Source organism: Lepidochelys olivacea, assembly GCF_965140295.1.
Source record: "Lepidochelys olivacea isolate rLepOli2 genome assembly, chromosome: 3".
Classification (NCBI taxonomy): Eukaryota; Metazoa; Chordata; order Testudines; family Cheloniidae; genus Lepidochelys; species Lepidochelys olivacea.
Window position 1 is genome coordinate 92,836,159 of NC_140413.1, and position 27,826 is coordinate 92,863,984.

Genomic DNA, 27,826 nt, shown 5'->3' on the forward strand with positions numbered 1-27,826 from the left:
GGGAGGAACCACTTTCCACTCCCTAGTGAGCCAGGCAAGCCATGCCCCCTGCTGGAACAGATGGGTGGGGCAGGAAGTTTAAAAGAAAGGCCCTGCAGCTAAGTTGTGGGAGAGCTGGAGAGGAAGCAGGCATGTCTCACCTGCCGCTGAGCCCTGCACCTGAGACCAAGCTCTGCCACGCTGAGGGCTCAGAGGAGGTGCTGGTACTGCTGACTGACCAGTACCTGGAGGAGCTGCTGGAACTGTCAATGGCCATGTACCCCAGGGAGACAGAGGTACATTCCAAGGGGCAGTAAGAAGTATCCCAGGGACACCAGACAATAGCGTAAGCATGTTTCAGTGAGATCTCCACTGACCCAGGGGTGGAACAATCTGCAACTGCTAGGCCCTGGGCTGGAACCCAGTGCAGTATGGTGGGCCTGGGTCCCCTATTCCCTGTGGCCACCCCACCCCAGGCCAAGAGGCCTGCCTTTTTCTGCTGTCTGCCTGAAGGCCAGAGCCCTTTAAACTGTTTGTGATACCCTGGAACTAGGTACCGCCGAGCCCTCTGGCTTACCAACCTAGGCTCTCTCACACTGTCATGCTGTGACAAGCTGAAAACCTCTCCAGGTCCTGTAGTCACACAAACATTCACAGTCAGGGACACATTCAGCTGAATTACATGAATGCTTCTCCTAGCCACTCATAAGCTGACACTAGAGAGACTCCAGCCAATTCCCCCAGACTAAGACCCCAGAAGCCTGACCAGTGTAAGTTCATTACTCAATCTGCCACTTCTACAGAGGAAAATTGACATGCACCAGCTTTTGTACGCCAAGCACTTCAACCAAAACACACCTTTTTAGGTAAAAAATAAAACATCTTTATTAACCACAGAAAGAAGATAGATTTTTTAAGTGATTATAAGTAGTAAGCATACAGATCAAAGCTGATTACCCAAGATATGAAAGTAAAACCTCAATCTGAGTTCTATAAATTAGATAGGATTTGAATCAAGCAGTGTCTCACCCTGACGGTATTGTTCCTTAATTTGCAGACTTGGGATTCTCCTTTCCAGTCTGGAACCACCTGTCCAGTTGAGTCTTTGTTCTCCAGACATGTTTCCAGGTGTTGAGTTGGGGGAGGAATGAGGCCAAGTGATGATGTCACTTCCCCCTTTTAAAGTTTCTTCCAGCTTGCTGGAAAAATCCTTTGCTATGATGTGAATCAAGCCATCTCCACTGTATACGTCACATCTCTGATTGGTTTCCACTATATGCAGTTCCTGGGGTAGCCCTTTGTAGTATGGATTCCTCTGATTGGGCCAGCCACGCTGTCTGGCTGCTCCATTGTTGTACCTGAAAGTCTGGTTGTGAACCATCATATTTCAGTAACACACATAGCAAAACTTCATAACTTCCCATACAATTCAACAGGATATTGATATTCAAAAGATAAAGTCTTTTAAAATGATACCCCATAAGACATACTTTGTACAAAAATGACAATTATATGATAGTGGTGAATATGGGGGTGCCAGGGTGCTTCTTTGAGGCACAGTGTCACACTGCTTGTCATTCTACCCTGCCCCGAAGGCCAGAGCCCTTCAAATGGTTTGTTACTTTGTCCTGCCAGAGTCCCAGAGCCCTGAGATTGCTAATTCTCCATTGAGCATTGTCTTTACAGACACAGGATAGTGAGGAGGCATGGCCTCCCTCTGAGACTGATGGGGAGGAATGACCGTGGACCCCCTATACCATCTATGTCTGAGAATGAGACATAGCCACTGTGGATGATGCTAGCTGGGGCTTACATAGCCTTTTTCTTTCTTTGCTGACAGTTTCTCCCATCTTCGTTTCTGGTGCATAGACACCTTTCGTTGGAGACTCTTCAACAGGAAAAGGCATATTCTCCTTAATGCCCATGTCCAGCCCAGTATATTCAGTGAAAGTTGACAGTGATTTGATGAACATTTTGCTGTACTGAGATTAACAATCTGTAGAAAATGACATTGGCATATTTTAAATTAAGAGGAATTGGACTTTGTGGATGAGTGGGATGCTAGCATACTTTTGCACATGTTTTTGTAAATGTCCCCTCCACTTCGACAAGTTACTGTGGATATTTTTCCCTATATGGAAGGAATGTTTGGTTAATATTTACTGGCTTGGGCCACAAAATTAAGTACAGTCATAATACTAACCTTAACTATATTCCGTTGTGAATATGATGAACTGGGGGGAAAAACCATAACACATGATGTATGTACGTTTTTGGCAGAACTGCACACTGTCTACAGTATGAAAGATTGAAAGTGGTTTCTGTGTTTTGGAAACCCATGCTAAAAGTTGGTTTCGGAATTGGATTTTGGTCCCCTGATGATAAAACACCCATAACTCTGGCCTTCTTGGGGCATTCTATGGGGTGTGAATATGCTTTACTATAGCCCCCCAACAAAGAAAACACAGGGTACTCTCTACATTGCAATGCAAGCCCAGGGTTTGAACTCAGGCTCAAGCCTATCACCCTTTCCATCTACACACAAATAACAAATCCAGGGCGCAGAAACGGGGTCCAAGGATCCTATAGAAGTGGAACCTGCATCAATCTGAGACCTAGGCTTCAAACCCTATTGCTTTTCAGTGTAGATGCAGCCCCACTGGACTTGCTTTGGAAGTTTACCAAAAGTAGCCCACAATCCTATAGGTGAAATTTCTTTGTCCTCTGGATAATCAAGTTTGGTGGACACTCACATTTTCCCAGAGTGCACCACAAACAAAGGGCTAGGGTGCTCACATTTTGGGAGGCTGCTACAAAGTCTGGGATATGGGTGGCTGGACTCAGGCCCACATAATGCAGGGTAGATACTTGAGCCCCAGGTTGGTACTCAGGGTTCAATAATTCGTAGCCTGGGGGTACAAAAGAGTGTAGCCCCTCAAGCCCTAGGTAAACAAACTCAGGGTCTGCTAACTTGAATTCTCTTAATCCTGGGCTTACATTCCAGTGTAGACATACCCATAGTGACTAAACACCCCCAATTTACTGTATGAGGAAAGGGTCCACAAGTTAAAATCAGAGCAGACCCTGTACCAAAAAATCCCCTTTTCAAGTGTTTTGGAGAAGGATATTTTTCAGTGTCTTCTGGCTTTTTAAAGCTGCTATGAATATGTAAACCCCGCTCTTTATTAGCACATTGATAATATCAGGTTAGCAACATGTTGCTCTACAGAAGGGTTATCACAACCATCTTCTCTTCCTATTCTGCCTAGGATTGGCAAGCTGCTTAGAAAACGTAGCTGAAAATAGAAATCAGAAATCTCTTGCACAGGTTCTCTTGTGCACAGGATTTCAGACACTTTCTGATTTTCAGTGGGCCTGAAATACCACAAAACCTCCCAAGAATGGTACTTTGTGTGGCAAAATACCTTGTTCAACTCAGTAGGCTCAGTCCTTTTTAGCCTTGGAGACTCAGGTTTGGGGCAAGGCAAATCCTTATAGGTGGCATGGGGTCCTGCTGCTACTCTGCTCACTCAGTCCCTTGTGCTTGTTTTCCTTCCCTTCTGGGGAGCGAGTGCAGCCTCCCTACTGGGAAGGTTTGGTGTGTTGCTGCAAACAGCCTACTGGCAACTTCCCTGCTCCCCTCACTCTCCCCCTCCTACCACCCAGGGGAGGGTTTAAAAAGGTTTAATTGGTTCCCTAGCAACCCCTTTTCCAGCTGAACCTTATTGCCACCTGGTTCTCTCTCCTCAGTGAATAGGGAGGAGCCTTTTAAACCCCTGGGACTAATTAACTACCCCCCTTTTGTAGTTGTTTGTCCTGGGTTTACCACATTTGGTACTGACAGGAAAAGCTGGTCAAAAAAGTTTTCCCATCCCATGAAAAGTTTTGAAGTATCAATAGACAGACAGACACAAATTTTAAATCTCAAAAAATTTTCCAATCCAAAAATCTGGAAAAAAAGTGGGTATGGATCAATCAGAATGCCCCCCCCCCTTTCCACTGTAATTTGCTTAAATTTCAAAACAAAATGTCAGTTTGAATCAGAAAACCAAAAATTTTAAAATGAAATGTTCTGACAATTTCAACTTAAAAAAAAAAGTCATTGGAAAGTATCTGTTTCAATGAATTTTTTTTACTCTAAAGATTTCACATTTGACAAATTGGAATTTCCAAACAAAAATTCCTAATCAGCTTTATGGATAAGGTCCCTGTAAAACTAGCAACTTTTAAAAAAAGGTATCTGAACAATTCTGGATCTGCCAAAAGTTTTATTTTAGGATCATTTCCAGTTTAGGGCAAATGTTCTGTGGGGTGTGTGTGTTTGTGTTTGTTTAAACTTTATCTCATATCTGGGAAAAGTGAATGCTTGTATAGTCATGATGTGGTGGTGGTGGTAACTGAATACTTAGGTTAAAGGTTGGGTTTCTCCTGGAATTCCTCTTATTTTAACTGATTCCTGGGCTACTCTCAAGCCTGTGTACTGGGTTGAAACATTTCTAAGCTTTCAGAAAATATATGACATATGACTAAGATCCATTTTCTACTTTGCATTTGGGACATAAAGAGGACAGCTGAAGATTGCAATTTTCAATATTAGTGAAGAATAATATGTAATGTTACCCTAAAAACGTGAATATGGTAAATTACAAATGTGTGTGCAAGGCTAATGTGTCTGACCTTTAGGACATACTGATGAGTCTTTTATTCCCTAGTGTCTGATCTCTTGTGTTAATGTGTTGGCAGTAGAGTGCTATTTCTGCTGTATTCCATAATAGACTGTGATTTCCATTATGGCAATATCCTTAGGATACAGTGTATATTTTGCATACTATTTAATTTGTTTGTCCATACTGTATGTTACTTGACATTAAAAATCTGCTATTTTTGTCTCTGATAACTATAAAAAGGTTACTTCAATATTCCCGTATACTGACTATGGGGAATACTGAGGGAATGCTGCAATAATGAGGAGTACTATTTTGCTATTTAATAATTAGCATGCTTTTAAGGATGACCATACTACCTCTCAATGACAGTAGTCTTGTAGGTACAAGGTGGATGAGGTAATATCTTTGGACCAACTATTGTTGATGAGAGAGATGAGCTTTTAAGCTACAAGGCTCTTCTCCTGGTCTGGGAGAGGTACTCAGAGTGTGACAGCTAAGAACAAAGTGGAACAGATTGTTCAGCCTGTGTAGTTATTATCATCTACTGCAAGAGACCATTCAAGGTCAAGTGGCCAATTAACACCTCTGCAGTCATAGGACAAAAGGGGGTTTGTGGTTTACAGATTGTTGTAATAAGCCATAAATCCAGTGTTTTAAGACCATATCTTTGCTAGACACTAAAAATCATGAATTTTAAGCTCCAAGGCTCCTCTTTTGAAGGTTTTGTGTAGGTTTCCTTTGAGGACAAGGACTGAGAGGTTGGTTATGGATTGATCATATTCGTGAAACATGTCACCCACCAGGTGATATGGTGTTTGTCTTTATCATTTTTCTCTGAGTTTATTCAAGAGCATAGTGTTGTTGGGGGCATTTAGTGCACTGGATGAGGTACACCACATGTGACGGACCAGTGGATCTTGAAAGGTGTGTTTGTGGGCGGAAGTATTGATCATTGTAGCAGTGGAAATACGTTTATAGGTTTTGCAACTCTTATGGCAGGGTCTGGTGCTGCTTTGAGTTGGTGTGTTCTGGTCTGTGGGGAGCTTGCTTCTGATGATGAGCTTGGTGAAGTTGGTAAAATTGAAGGCCAGAAGAGGGTTTTCAGGAAAGATTTATTTCAGGAAGTGGTCCCCAATGAGTGTGGGCATAATAGTTTAATGAAACCTCATATGGGTACCACTGTGGGGGTAGGTGACCATTGGGGTGTGCAGTCGGAGTTCTCCCTCCCCCCGCATATTAAAGCAGGTTCTCTCAGAGTATTTGGGTAGTCTGTTCCATGATGCAATCTGCTTCTCAAGTGCAGTTGTCCTTCTTTGATGATCCTGGACTTTCCTCTTCTGAGCATAGCATAGTCTGTGGTATTCGAATGGCTGGCTGTAGATAACAGATTTCTTGGTGTGTTAGGTGTGGCTACTGTTATCTTCAAAAAAAAAAAAAAAGTGTGGTGATCCATGGGTTTCTTGTTTATAGGGTTTTGTAGTTGAAGCTGACTGTGGTGTCTGGAAAGTTGATGGTAGTGTAGGATTGTTCTAGAGAGAGTTTGATGGATGGGTGGTAGTGGTTTAAGTTGTGGTGAAAATCTATGGATGACACTGCGCATCTGTCCTCACCTATCAAATTCTTTTTTAAAAACAGATTTTAAATTAAAAATTATTTAATTTTTCAAGAAAAATACAAAAAAATGCAATGCAATCAGAAAAAAAATTAAATGTACACAACCATCCTTACTGCCAACACCAGGAAAAGTGAGTGTAAACATACAAGCTAAATTCTGCTTTTTATTATCTAGGTATAAATCCAGAACAATCGAACTGAGTGGACTCCCTATTATGCTGGAGTAAAAAGTATAAAGCAAGATTTGGCTTTATAACTTTCAGATTTTGTTTACTTTTTGAAATAACTTAAACATATGAGATTTAAACTTAAATTTCTCCACTGGTCAAATTACTTTACCACCAGGTTTGCTAATTATCCAAAGTATTTGTACTTTAATAAGGGTCTCTTCTTCCCAGTGTTCATCTTCTCTGCTGCTGTTGATCTTTCAGTGTAATCTTAATGATAAATTTGTAACATTAGGTTCATTTGCCAGGCATGGAGCTGTGCTGCCTCAGAAAAAAAAATTGTTTTCATTTTAGGATTAACAGAAAAAGAAGCTGGGCCATAAGGAAGGAAATCACCTATTCAAACACATCTTAAATATCAGTAAATAGGATAAAAAATTACTCGTGAGTAAATTACTGGGTTGGGGATAAATGTTCTATTTTGAAGCTCAGCTCACTCTCTTTATTATTTCAATATAATGCTGTGAAGTCTCTGCAGACTTAATATATTGTCTTAAAAACTGAATTGTCAAGAGATGAACAACATTCTAGTCAGAATAAAATATACTTCCCAACCAATGTACTGTATAAAACAACAAAAAGGCACATTAAGACCCTGATGAATTTAAGCATATGCCTAATAATGAGCATGTGCTGAGAAGTTAGTGGAACTACTCATGTGTTTAAGTACCTTGGTGAATTGGGGCCTCACTGTGGAATATATATTTCCCTCCAGCAATATTTTGACAGATATGGCAATTGCCTGCAATATCCTGGACAAACCTTATTGAATTATGTGAAACCTTATTGAATTAAGTTCAAGTATTTTAGTAGCTTGTATTAAAAATTCAAATGTTTGTGGTATTGTGGGGTTATATGAAATTTGTCTGGGAGACATGACTAATGTAAACCTTGCAAAGTGTTATGAGCATTGAAAGACTCTCTTAAACAATGGGCTAAGATCAAGAATGGACTGTTAGTTGAGTAGGTTTCCTTGGAAATACTTGTGTGGAGGGGATACAAATTCCCACTTCTGCACCTGATCTTTTGAAGCTTTGCCCTGGGGAGGGGACTTTTGTCTATGAATTACCTATTCCCAGGACCAAAAGACCCAAATGGCTTGAAGGAGTAACTCACTGATTCATTGGGGTTACTTGTTCTGAGCTAACAGCTGTTATGAATTTCTGCTCACAGGAAAAAAAACCTTAGTGGGGTTTGAGGAACTGTTCTCCGGGCCCTTGTTGGAGTCATGGGGTGACCTCTGGCAAGCTTGTTAGTATGCATATAGGTTCTTGTATTGTTTTTAATATTTTCTCTGTAATGCTTTTACCTGAAGAATAAATGAGTTTGCTTAGAAAAAGCTGGGTGGAAACAATTGTGGCAATTACACTGCTGACTGTCTCTGAAGAGAAAAGTAAAGCAGGCCTGGCTTTAGGCGGTCTGACTTTGCAGTGTAGGCAGGGAGTTGTGCAGCCTGAACAAGACCCTTGTTAGGAGGGAGAGACGCAGATCTCTACCCAAGAGAGGTAATAGCTGGCGAGCCAGAAGCCTGAGAGTGGGTGCTCTTGGTGGACCATAGAGGAGGAATACATGTGCAGTTACCCTGAACTGTGACAACATACTCAAAGCTTATTGGTTGATGTCAGTTAGATAGTGACACAAATGAAGTAATAATCCATCCCATTGCACTTTCTGTTCACTACATTTTAATTAAATATAGTTTCTTTGCTTCATGTGTTAAGAGGTGGAAAATAGCCCATGATAGAAAATAATACTATGGGATGATAAACCTTCTCTACCTATACATTACAAGGCAGGTATCAGGTTTTCGTGTAGGGACTTGAAACCAGTGGCTGAAGAATAGTGGCCCTTGAAAACTTACCAGCTGTAACTAAGAAAAGTACATCTGATTCCATCAGTGTTTGCAGCATGTTATTGGGCTGCCCTGTACTTGCTATAGGAAAAGTCCTGAGTACTGCAAATACTTACAACTTGCCACCTGCTTTAAATAACTAAGGGAGTCAGAGGAACTGAATCATGGTTTGGGTTCCTTCGTGTCTCTCAAAGTGAGCACATATTTCTGTCCCTTGCCTAAATGCATCTGTGTTTAACTTCAGGGAAGCAGAATTTAATTTCCAAGCTTCTGGCTTTTTATGCTGTGGCATGCCAATGAAGTTGTTAACATCTTGATGCAGGACAGAAGTGTAACTGCAGGTACCTTGGTGGGTAGCTTACTTGGTACAATAGATGCTATAGACCATGTTTGACACTTTCTACTCTTTGCGTCTCCATAGCACGTGTTGTGTTTTTTCAAGTCTGTTGCTGTGTATGCCTGTGCCACGCACCTGAGATTAGAATCCAGCCTTTTATCAATTTACTGCAAATTACAAAATTGCTGTTCTTTTTTGGAGTTGTTCATATCAATGCTTTTTTAAAACTCAATTGCTACACAGTGGAAAATTCTATCCTAGGTGTTCAGGTATTTGTTTTTCTTTTTTAAAGTGATATCCAGTAAGTTCCTCAGCCTCCACATGATCAGAGAAAGTATTAAATGTTTTTACTGTGTATTTTGATGCACTGGCTAGAAAACAACGGTTACACCGTTTCCTTTGTACATCAGGGGCATTTATGTTGGTATTTCTTAACATTTTGTGTCTTCTGAGAGCTCTAAAAATTCTAGACTGTTTACTTTGACTTGTGTCATGGAATCTTAATTGCCTTACCTTTTGGTTCTGCAGTCAGCAAAAGGGCAAGGAATGGCCCTTCAGATATCAGTTTCTTGAGGGTGGTTTTTGGGAACTGGTCAAATTTAGAAACAAATTCAGTAGTGTATGAATTTTCCTCTTTTTGAAATTCTATTGGATTGGTCGTCAGGAAACCTAGGTTCTGTTCCCAGTTTTGCCACTAACCTGGTGGATGACCTTTGGCAAGTCATTTCACCTCTTGCCCTTTGCCTGTCTTGCCTATTTAGACTGTTAATGCCTTGAGTTAGATATTCCCTCTCTTATTTGTCTGCACAGTCTCTCATACAGTGAGGCCTCAATCTCGGTTGGGGCCACTAGGTGCTGTCATAATATAAATAATGAGCATCCATTTTAGTAGCCTTTCCCCTGAGCATCTGTGCAAGTAGAAAATGAAGGTGAATTGGTGTTAACTCCCCATTCAATAGAGTCCAGTCTGTGCCTCTCCACTTCACATCAACGCTCTTTAGTCTGATCTTGGAGGGCTAAATTTTCAAAGTGCTGCAGTTCTTAAGCTGCGCCGTTTCCATTTAGATCAATGGGAATTATGTGCTTGAATCCTTGTGAACTGCTTTAGAAATATTTCTACTCTTCTATGCTAAATTTCTGCATATTGTAATGTCTGCCCTCCTGAGCTCTGTGGTTTATATTTTTCAAATCTATACTTAAGGGTGTACAGTTCCACCTGGCAATGTTAAAGCTCATATAGGGACAGATTCTCCCACCTTTACTCACAATGAGTTAGTAGTAACTTACTTTCCAAGTAGTCCTGTTGAAATCACTAGCACTATAAATGTCCACAGCACTGAACAGAGTAAGATATGTTCCCTACCCTGAAGAGTTTAGCAAAACTCAAAGGACTAGAAGTTTTATATGGAGAACAGGACTATCAAAGGTTTTTATAGTAAGGATTGGGAAAAAAAAAAGCATTTTGGAATGGCTCTTATGAGTCAGGGCATAAAGCAGTCCCTGTTCAGAGTTATTGGGGTTGAGGTTATTCCTTAACTACAGTATTTCTTGCACCTTTCTAGTACTGACCACAAGCAGGGAGAGGCTACTGGACTAGATGTATCACTTCTCTCATGCACTATGGCAATTCCTATGTTCCAAGCTAACAGTTCCTGTATGACTGGTCCCTCAGATCACATGATACTGTTTCTGCTCCCTGGTTGGATAATCAACTTGTTTATTGCAGAAGTACATTATTCATTAATGTTGTGGATGCAGGATGATGATTCATTAAACTTTTCATGTGTACACACTATTTGTATACTCTTGACTAGTACCTATCAACGTAACTCTTGCTTATATATGCTTAAATATTGTGAATCAGGATCTCTTGTTCACTGTTCAACTAGCTCTAGTAAGTGTGTGCATATTGTGAGTTGGTAATTTATATCTTGGAACTGTACCTGTTTGATGTGTAGTTCATAGGACTAGCTGGCCTTTATTATATTCACTGCCTTGCCTTCATTATATTCAGCAGTAATGCAAGGAACCTACAGGCCCGTATCCTGTAAGACATTAGCTTCAGCAGTTAGCCTAAGGCTTGAGGCTTATGAACTTTGGCGCAGATAAATGACCTAACGGTCACCCCCAAGTTCTGGGGAACTGAAAATAGAATGTGCAAGGGGGGATTTTGTCATAATTTACCATAATGAAACCTAACAACCACAGGAATATGAGTCAACATCCACAGATGACTGATCGCAAGAATGGCAATGAACTGACTTATAAGTTGAGATAATTGATATATTAATCTATAGGAGAAGGACACTCCAACATTAGTAGGGTGAGAAAATACAGACAAGGATGAGGGGAGAAACCCCTGCTGAATATGCATTAGACATAGTGGTATCAGCATAACATGTTCTAAAAGTTTCATCCCAGCCTATGGGCAGTAGGAGAAAGAAAGGTAGCTCTTAGGAGGTGCCAGAATGATGACCACTGATGGTGATGAGGAAGATAATGGCAACATTTCAGGTTGTTCTGCCAGGGATGGTGAGATGTTCAGATGTACACTTCGTATTATCTCTCTCTTCCTTACTGGTTGTAGTGTTTGTGACTTTGCTAAGGTCATGTCTACACTACGAAATTGAATCGACTTCATGTAAGTTGACATCGAGCCTCCGATTTAAGCATGTTGATTTTGCTTGTCCACACTATGCTCATTGTGTCGGCAGAGTGCTTTCTCGTGAGCAGGGTTCCATTGACACCCAGAGCACTGCACTGCGGGTAGCAATTTCACAGTGCATGTAGCCAAGTGGAATTTTGGGTTGGGCTTGCAATACCTTATGGGACCAAAACATTAGCGTGGGTGCTTATGGGAGCATGGCATTAGTCTCCCATGTTGCACTTCCCTTCCTCCCTCAAATTAACGGGAAACAAACCAAGCCTTTTTCGTGCCTTTTTTGTAAGCCTGGGTTACTCATGCAGATGCCATAGCATGATAAGCATGGACCCCACTCAGCTGTACACTGTTGTTGTCAGCATTACAAACACTTTGCACCTTATCCTGCAATATTTACATAACCGGAGCTGCTGCACAGAAAAATGTGATGCCATGCAAATAGCTCTGCTGGAAGACACAGAGTTGAGCAATTAGCAGTTGCTGATGACAGTTACGCATCACCTTGACACAGCTGAATGCCATTTCTGAGCCTGGGAACAAGCGGTGACTGGTGGGACTGCATTGTGATGCAGCTATGGGATGATGAGCAGTGGCTGCAGATCTTTCAGATGCATAAGGCCACTTTCCAGAAATGGTATGAAGAGCTTTCCCCAGTCCTGAAGTGCAGCAGTATTAAAATGAGAACTGCTATGACAGTGGAGAAGCGAGTGGTGATAGCTCTATGGCAGCTTGCAATGCCAGACTGCTACCAGTCAGTGGGGCATCAATTTGGAGTAGGTAAATCTATCATGGGATCTGTTGTGATCCAAGTTTTCAGGGCCATCAACAGACTTCTGCTAAGAAGGGTAGTGACTCTGGGCAAGGTGCAGGACACAGTGGATGGTTTTGCTACAGTGGGGTTCTCTAACTGCAGTGGGATGATAGAAGGAATGTATATCCCTAACTTGTCACCAAAACACCTTGCCAAAGAGTACATAAACCAAAAGGGGTACTTCTCAATGGTGTTACAAACACTGGTGGATCACAGGGACTGTTTCACTGACATCAACGTATGATAGTCGGGAAAGGTGCATGATGTGTACATCTCTAGGAACACAGATCTGTTCAGAAAGCTGCAAGCAGGAACTTTCTTTCCAGACTGCAGAATAACCACTGGTGATGTTGAAATGCCACTCATGATCCTGGGAGACCCAGCCCTTATCCCTTTCTCCGATGGCTCATGAAGCCGTACACAGGCAGCCTGGACCACAGTAAGGACCGGCTCAATCATAGGCTGAGCAAGTACAGAATGGTGGTGGGATGTGCCTTTGGACATTTAAAAGGTCACTGGTGGTGGTTGCTTACTAGAGTAGACCTCAGTGAAAGCAGTATTCCCCATAGTTATTGCTGCCTGCTGTGTGTTCCATAATATCCAAAAACAAAGGGAGAAAAGTTTCTGCTGGGGTGGAGGGTTGAGGCAGATCGCCTGGCAGCCAACTCTGAGTCGCTAGACACTAGGGCAATGAGAAGAGCACATCAAGGGGCTCTGCGTCTCCTCAGTGAGCCAGAGTAATGTGACCCTTATCTGTGTTGTTCCTTATCAAACTGTCCCCTCCATTGCATTTTCTCCCCTATAAATTCCACCCCAACCAGCCACCATGTGTTGAATGAATAAAAAGCCTTCTCTCCTCAATCCATTGTTTTTGTTATGCATGCACACACACAGAGACAGCAAAGAAAAGTAAGATAACCTGGGGCAAAGAGCTGATAACACAGGGGGTGGGGGGGGAGGAGAAACAAGGAAAGCTTGCTTACAGATGCAGTGCAATAACCATCAAAGGTGTGGGAATGGGCGCGTTCTGGTCCTTGTACCCTCCCCTGGTGTTGAGTGCAGGGGATACTGAACTTTCCCCTTCTCTCACTGCCTTGTAGGACATTGCGGGAGGAGGATGTAGAACTGGGTGATTATGGCAGCAGGTTCAGCATAGACTGCAGAGGGACTCAAGCATCCAGCTGCCTTTCTTAAACCTCAGCCGGACACCTGAACATGTCTGATTGCTCCTTCATAATCCGCAGCATCTCTTCCTGCTTGGCATGCTCTTGTTTCCTGCATGCGCTCCTGTCCTCCCTGTCCATGTCCGAGTTCTTGGACAGTGTAATCCTCCATGCTCTGAGCTGCATCTTGTCATTCTCAGAGGCGCACATTAACTCACTGAACATGTCATTCTGAGCCTTCTTTTTCTGCCTTCTAATCAGGGAAAGTCTCTGTCCCGGTGTGGAGGATGTGCTGATGGACAAGATTTCAGCTGCAAGGAATGCAAAGCACAAGGGTAGCATTGACAGTACATATGTTGTTTCTGGTGCAAAGTTTTTTTTGGTTGTTTGTTTTGTTTTGTTTTACTAAAAAACCCCCCCACCCCTCAATACACTTCACTGCAAGCCACAACGTAATCACAACCACGGACTATTGCAAGAGTCTGTTTGCTGCTCCAGCCATGGTGAATAAGGCCACCAGGCATAGGCGAGAGGCCTTGTGCTGCTGCTTTTGTGAAGACATCCTTGGGATCATCGGTTAGAACTTGAGGAAAAGCTCTCTTTCCCCTACCAACCTTGAGGACAGGCACCAGTGTAAAGCTCCCCAAATAGCTGTTACAAAAGCGGCACCAGGTGGGGGAGCAAGGGAGACAAACAGGAAGCCACCCCCCCTTTTTTTTTCCCCCAGTGCTGCTTGCAATACAGGGTGATCCCCAAACACGCCATGGTTGTGGTTGGAAGGGAAGTGTGGTTGTGACACCCATGTTTCACCAAATGGGGGCAGATTACTTGTTGAACTGTTTGCGGTTTAAGGGCGAGCATTGAAAACTTTCCCTGTTTCCCCTAGGTGACTCTATGCGATATCACTCTCCTGAGAGTAACAGAGGCGGCAAGGGAGCAGATGCTGCAAGCATCTGGGTACAGACCTGGTCCTTATGCTGCAATGCTATGTGCTGCAATGATGCCAGCAAGGTTAATACTGGAGTGGTGCGGGAAAGTGTCCTACGATGGTGGACGAAATAAGGCAGCCCTTTCCAGAAACCTTCTGCAAAGGATTGCAGAGTACCTCCATGAAAGCTTCTTAGACATCTCCATGAAGGATTCCCGGGCCATCCCTGTAGCACATAAACAGTCTGTTTTGGAGAGCACCCTTTGCATAACTGGACTGGCCACAGATACCCACTACACTTACTTTTTTGTTCATATTAAACATAAAAAATAATAGCATGTAACCCCTACAGTGTGACTGGAAATGTGTACTCACCAGAGGTGCCTTCCCCGACATCATGCTCTGCTGCCAACTGGTCCTGTGAAGGGATGGGCTCCAGGGTTAAAAACCATTCTTGGTTGTCGGGGAGAATAGATCCTCTACAAGCCTGCCTCACATTTTCCCCCGCTGCTGCCGCCTCTTTCTCATCAATGTCCTCCTTGTTGTTGCTCGAGGTTGCCTGGGGCTCCTGGGAGGTATCTATTGAGCGTTTTGGGGTAGTGGTGGGGTCGCTGCTGAGAATCGCATGCAGCTCCTCATAAAAGCGGCATGTCTGTGGGGCAGAACCAGAGTGACTGTTTGCCTCCCTTGTCTTCTGCTACGCTTGATGAAGCTCCTTTATTTTCACGCAGCACTGCTGTATGTCCCTGGTGTAGCCCTTCTCCATGTCCCATGCCTTGCACAATCTTGGCATAGAGGTCAGCTTTTCTTCTGCTGGATCGGAGCTCTGCCTGCACTGACTCTTCTTCTCACACAGCAATAAGAAGCACCACCTCCTGTGTACTCCACGCTGGAGCACGTTTGCAGCCTTGCTCTTGATGATCAGCTGTGCTGGTGAGCTCTACACGCAGATCAAACAGGGAATGAAACTTCAAAAGTTCCTGGGGCTTTAACAGGGGAGCAGCTGTTTCCTGTGTACCTGGCTGATGTGCAGTGGAGTTGAAAGTGTTCTTCAGAGCAGTCACAGCGGAGCACTGTGGGACATCTCCTGGAGGCCACTTCATTCAAATTGCAGTGTCTACATTATCCCTATGTCAACCTATGGATGTACACCTCTCATGGTGGTGGAGTACACAAGTCGAGTTTACAGGCCACTTAGGTCAGCAAAGGGGACTCAGTAGTGTAGACACATACATGATTAAATCAACCCAGTGTGGGTTATGTCCGCCTAACTTTGTAGTGTAGACCAGGCCTAAATGTATTAATACATTATTGTAAATATAGAGGAGTTCCTATAGTGTGAGTGTTGCAACTGTGCACATTGGAGTTCCCAACTATATGGTACCTTTAATAATACTGACCCTGATCTTGGGACAAGAACCTGTCAAACCTCAGAGTGATAATTAGGAATTGTTAAGTAACCAATATAAATAATACGTATCCTGTAGATCATGCTACAGGTGTGACTTTGTATACACGACACTGTGTTTTAAAATTAGCAATGCCAAAGTGGAAGCTTGTTTCCCCTGGAATGGCTTCTCCACTTCCAGTGCTCAGAAAAAGCAACATCAGCACCTGAAGACACTTCTACATCTTTCCTAATAAGTGAAAAGTTCGAATCTAAAGTCAGGTAGCATTTTGCCTTAAGCAGTTTTCATAATGGGTTTTTTTCCTTCCTGTTTAAAAGACGAGTTAGTAAAGATGTATTATAAGTGCTCTCATGAGACATCACACTTTTATAACTCTCCTCCTTTAAGAGACAGTCACAGAAATAATGGGGGAGCTCCATGCTGGAGATTAGTGAAATGAGAGCCATTTTCTGAATTACTACTGTGGATTGCATTTGAAAGAGTCTTGATTAACGCCTTTACTGTCACACTATTTTTTGTCAGAGGCCACCTCTGACATTCACTTGTCAAGTGTCCTACCTCAAATAAAATCTTTGGGGGTTTTAGAGTTGTTTACAAAATTCAGCTGTTCATAGTGTTTTATTTATATAAGGCAGAGTTTGAGTGTGAGATGGTGTGGGACATGTGGGAAGGAGATGGCTTTGAGATTTGGAGCTATGGGATGGAATGGAGGGACAGAGGAGTGTAGAGGGATAATGTTAGCTACAGTAGCCCAGATCATCCCAAGGAAATCCCCCCCAAAAGGGGATGTGGGTGCCATTTCCCTAGTCCTTGGCATTTTCCCTCCAGCAGGGCTCTGTGATTTTGCTTGTTACACAAACAGAAAGATTGGGAAAGACACTTTTGTTTGTTAATATGTTCATCACCAGCCTTTGTTTTCAGAACATCTCCGTCTTCCCTCTGTTAGCCACAGCCTTGCATTGGGAAGATGTGGAATTGCCTGGTCCTGTGGGAAGACCACACACAGTTCCTGGAGCTCTCAGGTGTAGAGAGAGGGGGTACATGCCATTGGGGTAGCCCCATGTGTTCTCCTGTGGAGCTGAGATATAGGAAAGGGAAGGAACCACGGCCCTATATTGTCCTAGCCCCTTTTTGGTATGGTTTACGTTACAGGGCATGCTACCAGAGTGCAATCACAGTGCTCAGGACAGTGCAGAGACTGCAACAGAGGTCACCCCCTGTGTGAAAGGTGCAAGGGAGGGAAAGTGTCTTGTGTTCTACACCCTTCCTTGGCCCCACTTTGCATTCAAAGGCTTGCTACAGAACCTGGCACTTCACTTTGTATGTTGGAAGTACCCATCAGATCATTTGAGAAGAGTGAAAGTTCTTCTGTCCTCTTCACTGTAGTTTAAAACCAGCATAACAAGTCTTCTCTCACTCTGTTTTCCTGTACTTGACTGACAGCTGTCTGCATGGCTGCAGTCTAATTAGCAGAGGAAGGAATTTTACTGCTATATTTCCATAAAATCTTGCAGTTTTTCATGTCTTACTGTTGTGAATTACAGTAATATGATAAAACTGAATCTTGCTGGTGGTATTAAAAGCTTCTTATAAAGCTCACTTTGGTTTCAAAACATTTTTCTCTCTTCCTCCCAATCCCTACTTCATCTTATTCTTATGGTCCCAAATGCATAACCCTCTCCTTTCTCCTCATGCCTTCCTTTATCCAGATTACAGATCAGAACCATGAGCAGCTGAAGGACATGCACTGGGGTGTGATGGACTCAACAAGAAGAGCTGCTGCTTGTTTCCTCCCATCTGTTCTCAAGCTCAGCGGGGCAGGCAGAGATCTTGCTCTGCTGAGCAGTTGAGTCAGCTGGAGGTGCTGGGCAGACTGTAGAACACTGATGTTGTGGACACATGCTCTAGGCTGATGGGGTCCCATGGTTCAGCTTCATAAGAGGATAAAACAGTTGGCTCAGCAGAGCTGAGGTGAGGTGATGCTGGTAAACATGGACCATTGGTCGCCTTAACCAGTCTAGCAGTCTGTAGAGTTCAGAGTTGTAGTCAGCCATTTTCTGGCTAGGAGAAGATCATTTAATGGATAAAGATAATATAATTCATGGTGAATTACACTTACATAATACTTTTTTTCCCTTGAAGGACTCCCCCCCCACACACACACACAGAGGCTTGCTTTCCTTATTGGTGTACATCCTTTATATAACCCACCGGTGAAATGCAGCTCTCTTTCCCTTTGGGGTAGATTATGACAACTTCAGCATACAATGCTGCACAGCAGTTTAGACCAGTATAGAAAAATGCTGTATTGAAACAAAATGGGAAATCAGTAAAATATTTACTTCAAACCTACTCAAAAGCAGATCCTGAACAAGCAAATCACACGATGGTATTGATATAAGGCCACACCCTCACCCTGCTCCCCTAAGGGTACGAAGCCAGCCTACAGCACTCTGAGCAAACTGCTCTGTGCCCGTGGAGCACTGGCAAGCTCTTAAGAGGTAAGGTCTCTTTGTGTACCAGCAGTATTGCTGCTTTGTAACAGTTCAGTTCTGTTCCCGTCTGATTCTACCTTTTACCCTTCTCCTCCTCCTTCCCACTGCTTGCTTGCTGTGAAGTGATGGTACCCAAGTTGTAAAAGCACTGGAGTTTTGCTTAAGCTGATTGAGAGGCCTGGAGCCACTGAGGAAGCCAAATGCCCCCCAGATCTCACAGGCATGCTGTTAGAGTGGTCAGCTGAACATTAGGGGACTAATCAGGCCTGAAGGCGTTTCATTTTCCTTACCGTAAGGTGAACTGAGGCCGCCGCCTCAAGTGCCAGACTGTAGGGGGTAGAGGGGGCGACACTAGGACCCAGAGTGTAGAAAATTGTCTGCTGCTGGTGCATATGTATTCTCTCTGCTCTAGATGCACAGAGATGGTGGAGTGCTGTGCTGGAGGAAGGAGGGCACAAGAGACATAACAGGCAGGCAGGAGAAAAGGTGAGTGGGAATAACAGAAAGCAGCAGGAGCTGCAGGGAGAGAGAGGAGGAGGAGCCTCTTATGTACCTCTCTAGCAACCCCAGGAGCCTAGACTGATTAACACCAGCTTCTCAGGGAGCTTCCTGTTTCCTGTTGCTTCCTTGAACCCACTTGAGGAGAATGGGCAGTCAGCTGAAGTAGTAGGAGCCAGTTAGGCCCTTAAGACGCTGATATCTTCCCTCACTCAGGCCCTGCTACCAGCCTGCTTATTTGTCCCCTTCAATTGTGTGTTGAGAGCCACTATAGCTGGCACAGAACAGCAATCATGAGTGAAAGAAGAAAACACCCCTCTGGGGCAGCATTCAGAAAAAGAAAGAAAAGCTTCCTTTGCTTTCTATCTAAGCAGGAAGGAGCTCTCCTGAGATACATAGACACAAATGTTCACAGTGAGCCTTCCGGCCCCAGTGAGGATGTGAGTGGTGAGGAGATGCCTGATCTTCCAGTTAGTCAGAGTGCAGGTGACCTGGCAGCTACTGCAGCATCCATATCTCCATTTCAAATGGATGTAATCATGCACATTCTGAAGAAAAGTGTAGATCAGAGAAGAGTGTGATGGAGGCACAAGAAACAGCTGCTGCTGAGTTTAGTTCCTTAAGTCTAGATGATCCAGGACTGTGGACCCACTTGAGCAGTAGTCTGAGGGACTCCGTTGTACTGCATGGGCCACAGCAAGCGAAAAACTTCATGTTCCCCAAAGACAATGAAAATAGACGTTTCCACCCAACACATTACTGGCGTGAAATCCCCAGTGGTGACAAAGTGGAGAGGCCATGGCTTATGTACTCAAAACCCCAGAATGCTGCGTACTGTTTTTGTTGCAAACTCTTTTAGTCTAATGTTCCAGCCACATTGGGTTCTACAGGAACAAAGGACTGGAAAAATTTGGCTAGAAATCTGGCATGCCATGAGAAGGCAGCAAATCACCAGAGAGCATTCCATAGGTGGAAAGAGCTTGATATGAGATTAAGGTTAAAGGCCACCATAGAGGATCAGCATCAAGAGAAGATTGCATCAGTCTCTTTACTGGCAAAATGTTCTGAAAAGGCTCATTGCCACTGTGAGAGTGCTTGCTACCTAAAACCTAGGACTGCATGGCACTTCAGATCAGCTGTATGTGCTAAACAATGGAAACTTCCTTAAAATTGTGGAGCTGATGGCTGAGTTCGATGCTGTACTCCCAGGAGCATCTAAGAAGAATCACCACCCAAGAAATGTACACACACCACTACCTTGGAAAAACAATTCAAAATGAGATCATACAGTTCCTGGCGACAAAAGTCAAACAGAAGATTGTGGCAGATCTGAAGTCAGCAAGATATTACTCTGTTGTTCTGGACTGCACAGCTGACATCAGCCACACGGAACAAATGACTTTAACAGTGTGTTTTGTAACCACAGCAGAACCTAGTGAAAATGTCCCTGCAATGGTGACTGTCAGAGGGAATTTTCTAGATTTTATTGACATTGATGATACTACAGGAGCTGGTATGACAATTGTACTTCTTAAAAAACTGGAAGATATGGGAATTGCAATAGCTGACATGAGAGGTGAGGGCTACGATAATGGTACCAACATGAGAGGATATAACAGAGGAGTGCAAACACGAATCTGAGAGTTAAACCCTCGAGCTTTTTTTGTCGCATGCAGTTCTCATTCATTGAACTTGGTGGTCAGTGATGCAGCATCAGCTTCTAGAGAGTCTGCTGAATTTTTTAATGTAATTCAAAGCATCTATGTATTTTTCTCTGATTCAACTCATCGATGGCAAATTTTGAAGCAACATCTGGGAACATCCTCTCTGACATTGAAACTACTGAGTGCCACATGATGGGCAAGTTGAGTGGAGGCGATAAAGCCTATCAAACACCAAATTGGGAAGATAGATGATGCATAGTTGCTATTATGGCGGATAATGTTATGACAGGAAGTGTTCGTGGGAGAACAGTGGCAGAGGGAAATGGAATCACCAGAAACACATACAACTTCAAATTTCTGTGTGGCTTAGTGTTGTGGCATGACATACTGTTCGGAGTCTCTTGCTTATAACATTTTATTTCAAGGTGTTGATCTTGATATATCTGGAGAAACGGAACAACTGGACAAAGCAAAGTCATACCTACAGTCGTACTGGTCAAATGAGGGATTTCCAAACGTTCTGAAGAGTGCACAGATGTTGGCAGAGGAACTTCACACTGAAGCTATTTTCCCACCCATTCAAGAATACAAGAGTCACTGAAGAAGACAACATTTTGATTATGAGGCAGGGGATAATCCCATAAGAGACCCCAAACAACAATTCAAAGTTGAATTCTTTAACCAGGTGCTAGACTGTGCAATACAGTCCAGTTGAACACTTCATGCAGCTCAAGGAACACAGCAGTATATTTGGGATGTTGTATGATATTCCAAAACTCCTCCCTATACCTGAAGAAGACCTACACCAGCAATGCAGGGCACTAGAGACAGTGTTGACACATGATGACATGCACAATATCATGTGAGTGATGAACTGAAAGCCCTTTCAAGATATATTTCAGCAGGATCAACTCCAAAGGCTGTTCTGGAATATATGTGCACAAATAAGATGGCCACCCTCTTTCCAAATGCTTCTGTTGCTCTGCGCATACTTCTAACACTTCCTGAAACAGTTGCCAGTGGAGAACGCAGCTTCTCCAACCACATCTGTGCTACACAATGACACAGGAGAGGCTGGTCAGCCTTGCAACCATCTCAATAAAGCATAAGCTGGCCCAGACTGTGGACCTTCAGGAAGCAGTTCAAATCTTTGCAACCAAGAAGGAACGGAAAGCACCACTTTTATTATTCAAACAGATAAAAATGCCAGTGTTTACTATGCAGACAAGAAAAGTTACATTTGCTGTTCAGGCATTTGAAAGTTAAGTGTTAAGTTAAACTTTTTGAACAAGGCATTTTAAGTTGTTAGTTCTCCTTTATTGGGGTAGGTAGCAGAGCAGTACCATGAGAGGTGTAGAACAGGAAGAAGGCAGTATTGATACCTATCAAAGTTTTGGCCCAAGCAAGGGGGCATGGGGGCATCATTTGAGCTCCCTGCCTCAGGTGCCAAAATGTTGTGGGGCAGCCCTGCCCTGGCAATTGAGAAATGGACACCTCAGAGCACCACAACCTTGGACCTCTTTCTTGGTTCTCACATTCAGGCTCTCTCGAAATCTTGCTGATTATTTCCATGTAACACATCTAAGTTACAGCTTTTCTTCTCCTCCACACCACTAAAAGTCTTCAAGCTCTCATCTTTTCGCGTGTCAATTATTTCACCAGCCTTCTGTCTGGTCTTGACCAGTGCAATCTTTCCCTATTCATACCCATTCAGAATGCTACAGCAAATATTTTTCTTGCCTGTCACTTTGATCATGTCACCCATCTTTTTGCATCCCTCCACTGGCTCCCACTTCTCTTTTGCATCAAACATAAATTGCTTGTCTTCACTTTCAAGGGTCTTTAGTTAATCCCAACCATAACGGTCTCTATTGATGCTCACCTCTGATTGGCCCATGATACCAGCCTCCATTGCTCACTTGCTAAATTTTCAAACAAGCACTTTCTCCTGTGCTGCCCGTCACACTAGAGAAACACTCACCCTAAACATCTGCAAAGGTACCTCATTATCCACCTTCAAATCCCTCCTTAAAACTCTCCTTTGCTGTGATGCCTACAAAAATATTAGCAATGGTTAGGCAGTAGTCTCCACACCAGTCTATCATGCGGAAAAATATTGTCTCAATGTTTCCTTGTATTTCCTAGCCTGTCTGTATCCATCTTGTTTGTTGTCTTGTACTTAGATAGTAAGTGTGTCGAGGCCGAGCTTCTTTTTTTTTTTTCTATTTTTAAAGTTTCTAACACTGCAAAGTCATGGCCCATGACTAAGGCTCCTAGGTGCTATGATATTACAAATAATGAATAACATATCTGGACCTACCTACCCAATGTTCTCTGGGATTCCTGGATTCTTTTGTTTTCCCCCTCAACACCATAGACTGCTGGGGTGCCACCCAATGGAGCTGTGGTTGTGCTTACGGGCATGCATGAGAGGCAGTGGCCAGCAGATGACTAGTGGAGAAGAGAAGAAGCTTGCTTATTTTGGATAATACCTCTCCTCCTCCAATCACTGTCTGTCTATGGTACCTCCATGGCCCCATTACCATAGTATCTGAGCACCTGACAATCTTCAGTGTGTTTATCCTCACAACACCCCTGTGAGATAGCGAAGTACATTATCTCCATTTTACAGATGGGGAACTGAGGCACAGAGACTAAGGCCCAGATCCACAAAGGAACGTAGGTGCCTTTGCCCCAGATTTAGGCACCACAGCAACCCACAAAACTTGTGTAGGTGTCTAACACACTTGGTACCTAAATTTCTGCTGTAAAAGTTCTGTAGGCTCCCAAATTTCTGCTTCTTGGCATGCTCACAGCTGCCTCATTCCAGGTGTCTGAGCACTGATTATCTTCTGCCTAAGGACCAGGGTGATCCATGAACTAGGGGAAGATTAGTGCTGCTTTGCCTAATTGAGTTGTGGGGCCCAATCCAGAAGGCATGCTCAAAGGTTGTCTATTGGATTGGGTCCCCTTCAACAGCCTAACCATAGGCTATAGAGTCATATTATTGTCTGTCTGTCTCTCTCTCTCTCTCTCTCTCTCTCTGGCTCACTGACTCTTTAATTTATCCACAGTGGAACAGCTTCAACAGGAGTGACTGAAGCAGTCCCACATTAGACTATCCTGTAGCTCAGTAGTTAGAGCAATCTCCTGAGAGGAGGGAGACTCCTTTCTCCCCCTGTGGCAGAGAGGGGAGTATTGAAGTATTCACTCCCCCATCCTATGTAAATGCTCAAAGCTATAGAGTGGCTATCACTACCACCACCTCCCCCAGCTGTTCTGAGTGGAGTGAAGTGGTTTCTTGAGAGAACGCTTAGGATGCCTAAGGCAACTGACACCAGGAGAAAGGTTCCTCCTTCTAGCCCGGTGCCTAACTCTGTGATGTGGCGGGGCTTAGGACACACCCCTTTTGTTGGCATCTCCCACTAGCTAGCTTGTCGGCATCTCCCTGCCTAGTGTGCTGGCTTTTTGTGCTTTGCATTCCAGGGTGCCTGCCTCTCTCCATTCATTATAGGGGAGTCTAGGTATCTAACTCAGGCTTTGTGGATCACAGTGTTGTTGAGTGATTTTTCTAGGTATCTAAAGTTAGACATTGTAATGCCTAACTCTTTGGATGTGGGGCTAAATGACTTATCACATGTCCCACAGGGAGTCTGGTGGTGTGGGAGGAGGGAATTGAACCTGAATACCTTCAGTCCTTGGCTGGCATCTAAACCACTGGACCATTCTTCCTGAACATGGAACTACCTCATTCCCTTAATCTTTTAGTGTTTGTTTTGGATAGTGCCCACAACATACTAGGCACTTTCCAAATCTGCCAGTTGACCATTCTTGGAATCAGTTATGCTGCTGTGGAGCTCCCTTACATAGGTGTCAGCAGCCTCTGCGTCCCTTTGAACTTGGACCAGTAATGCCAGCATTGGTTTGTGCTTTTTATTGTTATAATGCATCCTAATCAACTATCATGCTGCTGCTTTTCTCTCTTACCTTACTGTGTTGAGCTGCCTTGCTGTCATTGTGATAACTGGAGCAGTAGGAAAAGGTCAGCTTTCTAAACCTTTCACTAAACTTTATTCATTTAGTTAGATGAAACGTTTATCTTTGGAACGGTTGATGTTAGACTGCAGTGCAAACAGCACTGGCAAAAACTATGTCCAATCAAGCAAATCGCCTTTTAACCTTTCTAACTGTATGAAGATTCTGTGATCCTTTATCATGCCTGCAACAACTGTTTTCTAGCCAACGTGTCTGAGGTTTGCTTTAGAGTCTTAGACAGTTTGTAAATTAAGAAAGTAGGCACGAAGTAGAGTTGTGTTGATTTATGGATGTGTATGTGTGCTGTAATGTACCTAGGAATGTGCACACTTACGGGATGACAAATAAAATACCCTGGGGTGAGGGACATAATTTATAATTAAAGGTAGTTGAGAGGTATGGATAGGAAATCTATGGAAGTCTTGCGAATTAACATACATTTAAAACAGAGGCATAACCTTGATTTAAAGGAAGGGGGGAATGGCATGATGTGACATAACATAAGCCTTGGAATCCAGTGTTATGGATTGGCTCCAAAAAAATGGAGTCATTCTTTGAGCCACTGGCAGAGTCATGCTGCTTGACTCTGTTCCATTGTTCATGAAAAAGAACTTGGTCTCTGGACTGGTGAGTAAAATTTTGCAATATTTGCAGTAACATGAAGCCCTGATGAATGAATCTCTAAGCAGGCATATATTGTACATCTTAGCAACTGAAGCTATCTACCTATGTTTATGAAACCAGTGCATGTATAGTGTTTCACAATCTGAGGATAAACAGAAGAAACTCCAGATAAATGCAGAAATATTTATCCCCATATACCAAGCAGTAAGAGAACAAATGCAGTGGGTTTGAGAATCCATAAAATATTCTGTACTTTGAAACCAAGTAGGGACACTATCAAGTAATATTGTTTTCCCATTAAAGGCTATATGACTCAGAATGTCGTCACAATGTAATCTACAAGATAATCACAGTTTGAACTCTAGGCTTAGTCTGTACAGTTGAAGTTAAATACATGTTACACCACAGGTTAAAAGAATCTGTAACTACACATACTGCTTTTCCTTAAGAGCAACTTTCAGCTGAATAGGTGCAGTGTTTTCCAGGAACATGAACAATCTAAGACACGATTGCTAGCCAGTTAGGCAAAAACAGTCACTGTCTCTTCACATCCAAGGATCAACACTTCACAAAACAGCCTCTGTATCTGTGCCAGTAAGTTTGCAAGCACAAGTGCCATCACTTGCACACAGGGCCGGGTGCTGCTAGGACGGGATTTTTTTTCCAAGGGGCTGAGTACCTACACATTCTGTGAGAGCCCATAGAACTTGTGGGTGCGCACTCGGCAACACCTCTGAAAACTGGGACCTGTGAGAGGTTCCTATCAGATGCTGAGCACAAATTCCCATTTTCCGCAGGAAAGGTTCTCAGCATCCTGAGTTTAACTTCAGAGCCTATTTTTTCTTCTTATTGATACGTGTTTGTATTACAGTCGTGTGTGAAGACCCTGTGACCCTATGAGCACCTCAGTGCCAATCGGCAAAGCATTCACTGTCATGTAACTGCAACGTCTCTCAGGCCTGACGACCGCATTGTACCGAGCACATTGTGGTCATGGTATTTATCTATAAAGAGGGTGGTGTGAGATATCAAATTGAAAGCTTGTATCATACTGGTTGCCATCAGCATTGCAAGATGTATGTACGGATGTCATGCAAGAAGTATAGGTGTGTACTAAAATATGTTTATGTAACCAGGTGCGGTTGATAAACACATTTCTCCCACACACAGGAGTGTTGATTGTCCTCGGGGAAACAGGTGGCTGGGAGATGTGAAATCAGTATGGGAGACCAAAGCTCGAGGAGGTTGTCTTGTCTCTGGGGTCAAAACAATGAGTGTGGGGAGATTATACTTTTTATCCTTCTATTGAGGAGACCCTAGACCAAATGGCGCCAGGCAAGGAGCATCTTCTTTTGAATACTTCACTTTTTAATACTTTTGTAGCCCATTTCATGACCTTGATGCATGATTTGAATACATGATTTATCCCTGTCATATAAAACAATAAATTTACATGCTAGGATCTGTAAATCTGTATTTATCATGCCATATATAAGCAAATAAAAAAATTGTTTTCCTCAAAGTGTATAGAAACTTTTTAATTTAAAGAATAACTGAAATGTACTAACATCAAGAAATTGAACTGTGCACCAACACTGGGTGGACCAATATTAAATAGTGTTACAGTAGGTGACAGCCTTAAAATGTTAACCCTTGTCCTTTAGTTCAAAAGGTCACTTTTCTCACCTTTGCCCTCGTGAACTGAAGCACGGCATCAGAGAGCACCAAAGACTGGCCAATAGCATTTTCAAGTAATAAAATAGCAAGCGATGTCAGTCTCTTGTCAGCCATCTTCGACTGAAGATCTGTTTTAATGAGCCTGAGCATTGAAAAGCTGCGCTTGTGACTGTGACCGGCGGCATGAGCAGAATCCTCAAAGCTATCTGCACATTAGGAAAAGTGTCTGTTAGCTCTACATCATGAATGAATTGGAGAACTTGGAGTGGAGAGTCCTTCCCATATTGCAAAATGTGACCGATGCCATCCAATTAGACATAGAGGTCTTTATCATTGATATCAGAACATTCCCTGTGTGTCAGCATCTGGTGAAGGTCTGTACAATTGTTCAAGTATGTGTTATATACCCGTGAGGGCATGGCTGACAACATTCTAGGATGTTCAAGGAAAATGTAGTTCTCAAAGTCTGGAAGGTTCCATGAGATTCTACAAAGGTCCAGAACATTCTAAGAGGTTAGTGAAAAATGAATCCACATACAGAATACCTGAAACTTTTTACTTCAAACATTCTATTGCCCCTTTTGTCGCTACCAACAAAAACAACATGAGCCTGGCACCCTAGGAGGTCACCTGCCCCTAAATCCAGCCCTGCCCCTGATAGGGTGTGGGGGAATCATGAAAATCTGAATCCTAATTAGTTGAAAAGCAGCAAGATCTACAGAAAGTTTTTAAAGCAGTTTATGTGCCCTCAGTTAAAGGATAGTATTTTGCTAAAGTTATGTTTAGTTTTTTGTGTCATATTTTTGTTTTATTTGTAAACTTTTGTTTTATCATAAGTAGATCTCAGTGTTGTAATAAGCAAAGTGTGAATTCTTAGTTGAATCAAATAAACTGGTGTGTACACTGTCTCTTTGGAGATAGCAAACTTGATAATTTCTGTGAGGGTCCACTGACAAGTAATACTCCAGGGGAATGCTCTTCCAGTGGGCTTGGGAACTGGGGTGCACCAAGTATTACTGTACCTATAAGGCAAAATAAGGGCAGGCAGAGTTCTGAGAAGGTTGGTGGGGTGGCTAACAGACTGGGATGATATGGAACTGACATCCAAGTTAGCACTAGTGAATCTCTCTCTCTCGCTGTCTCGTGGAGTCAGGGGGATAATAAGGTGACCCATAGTTCTGGGC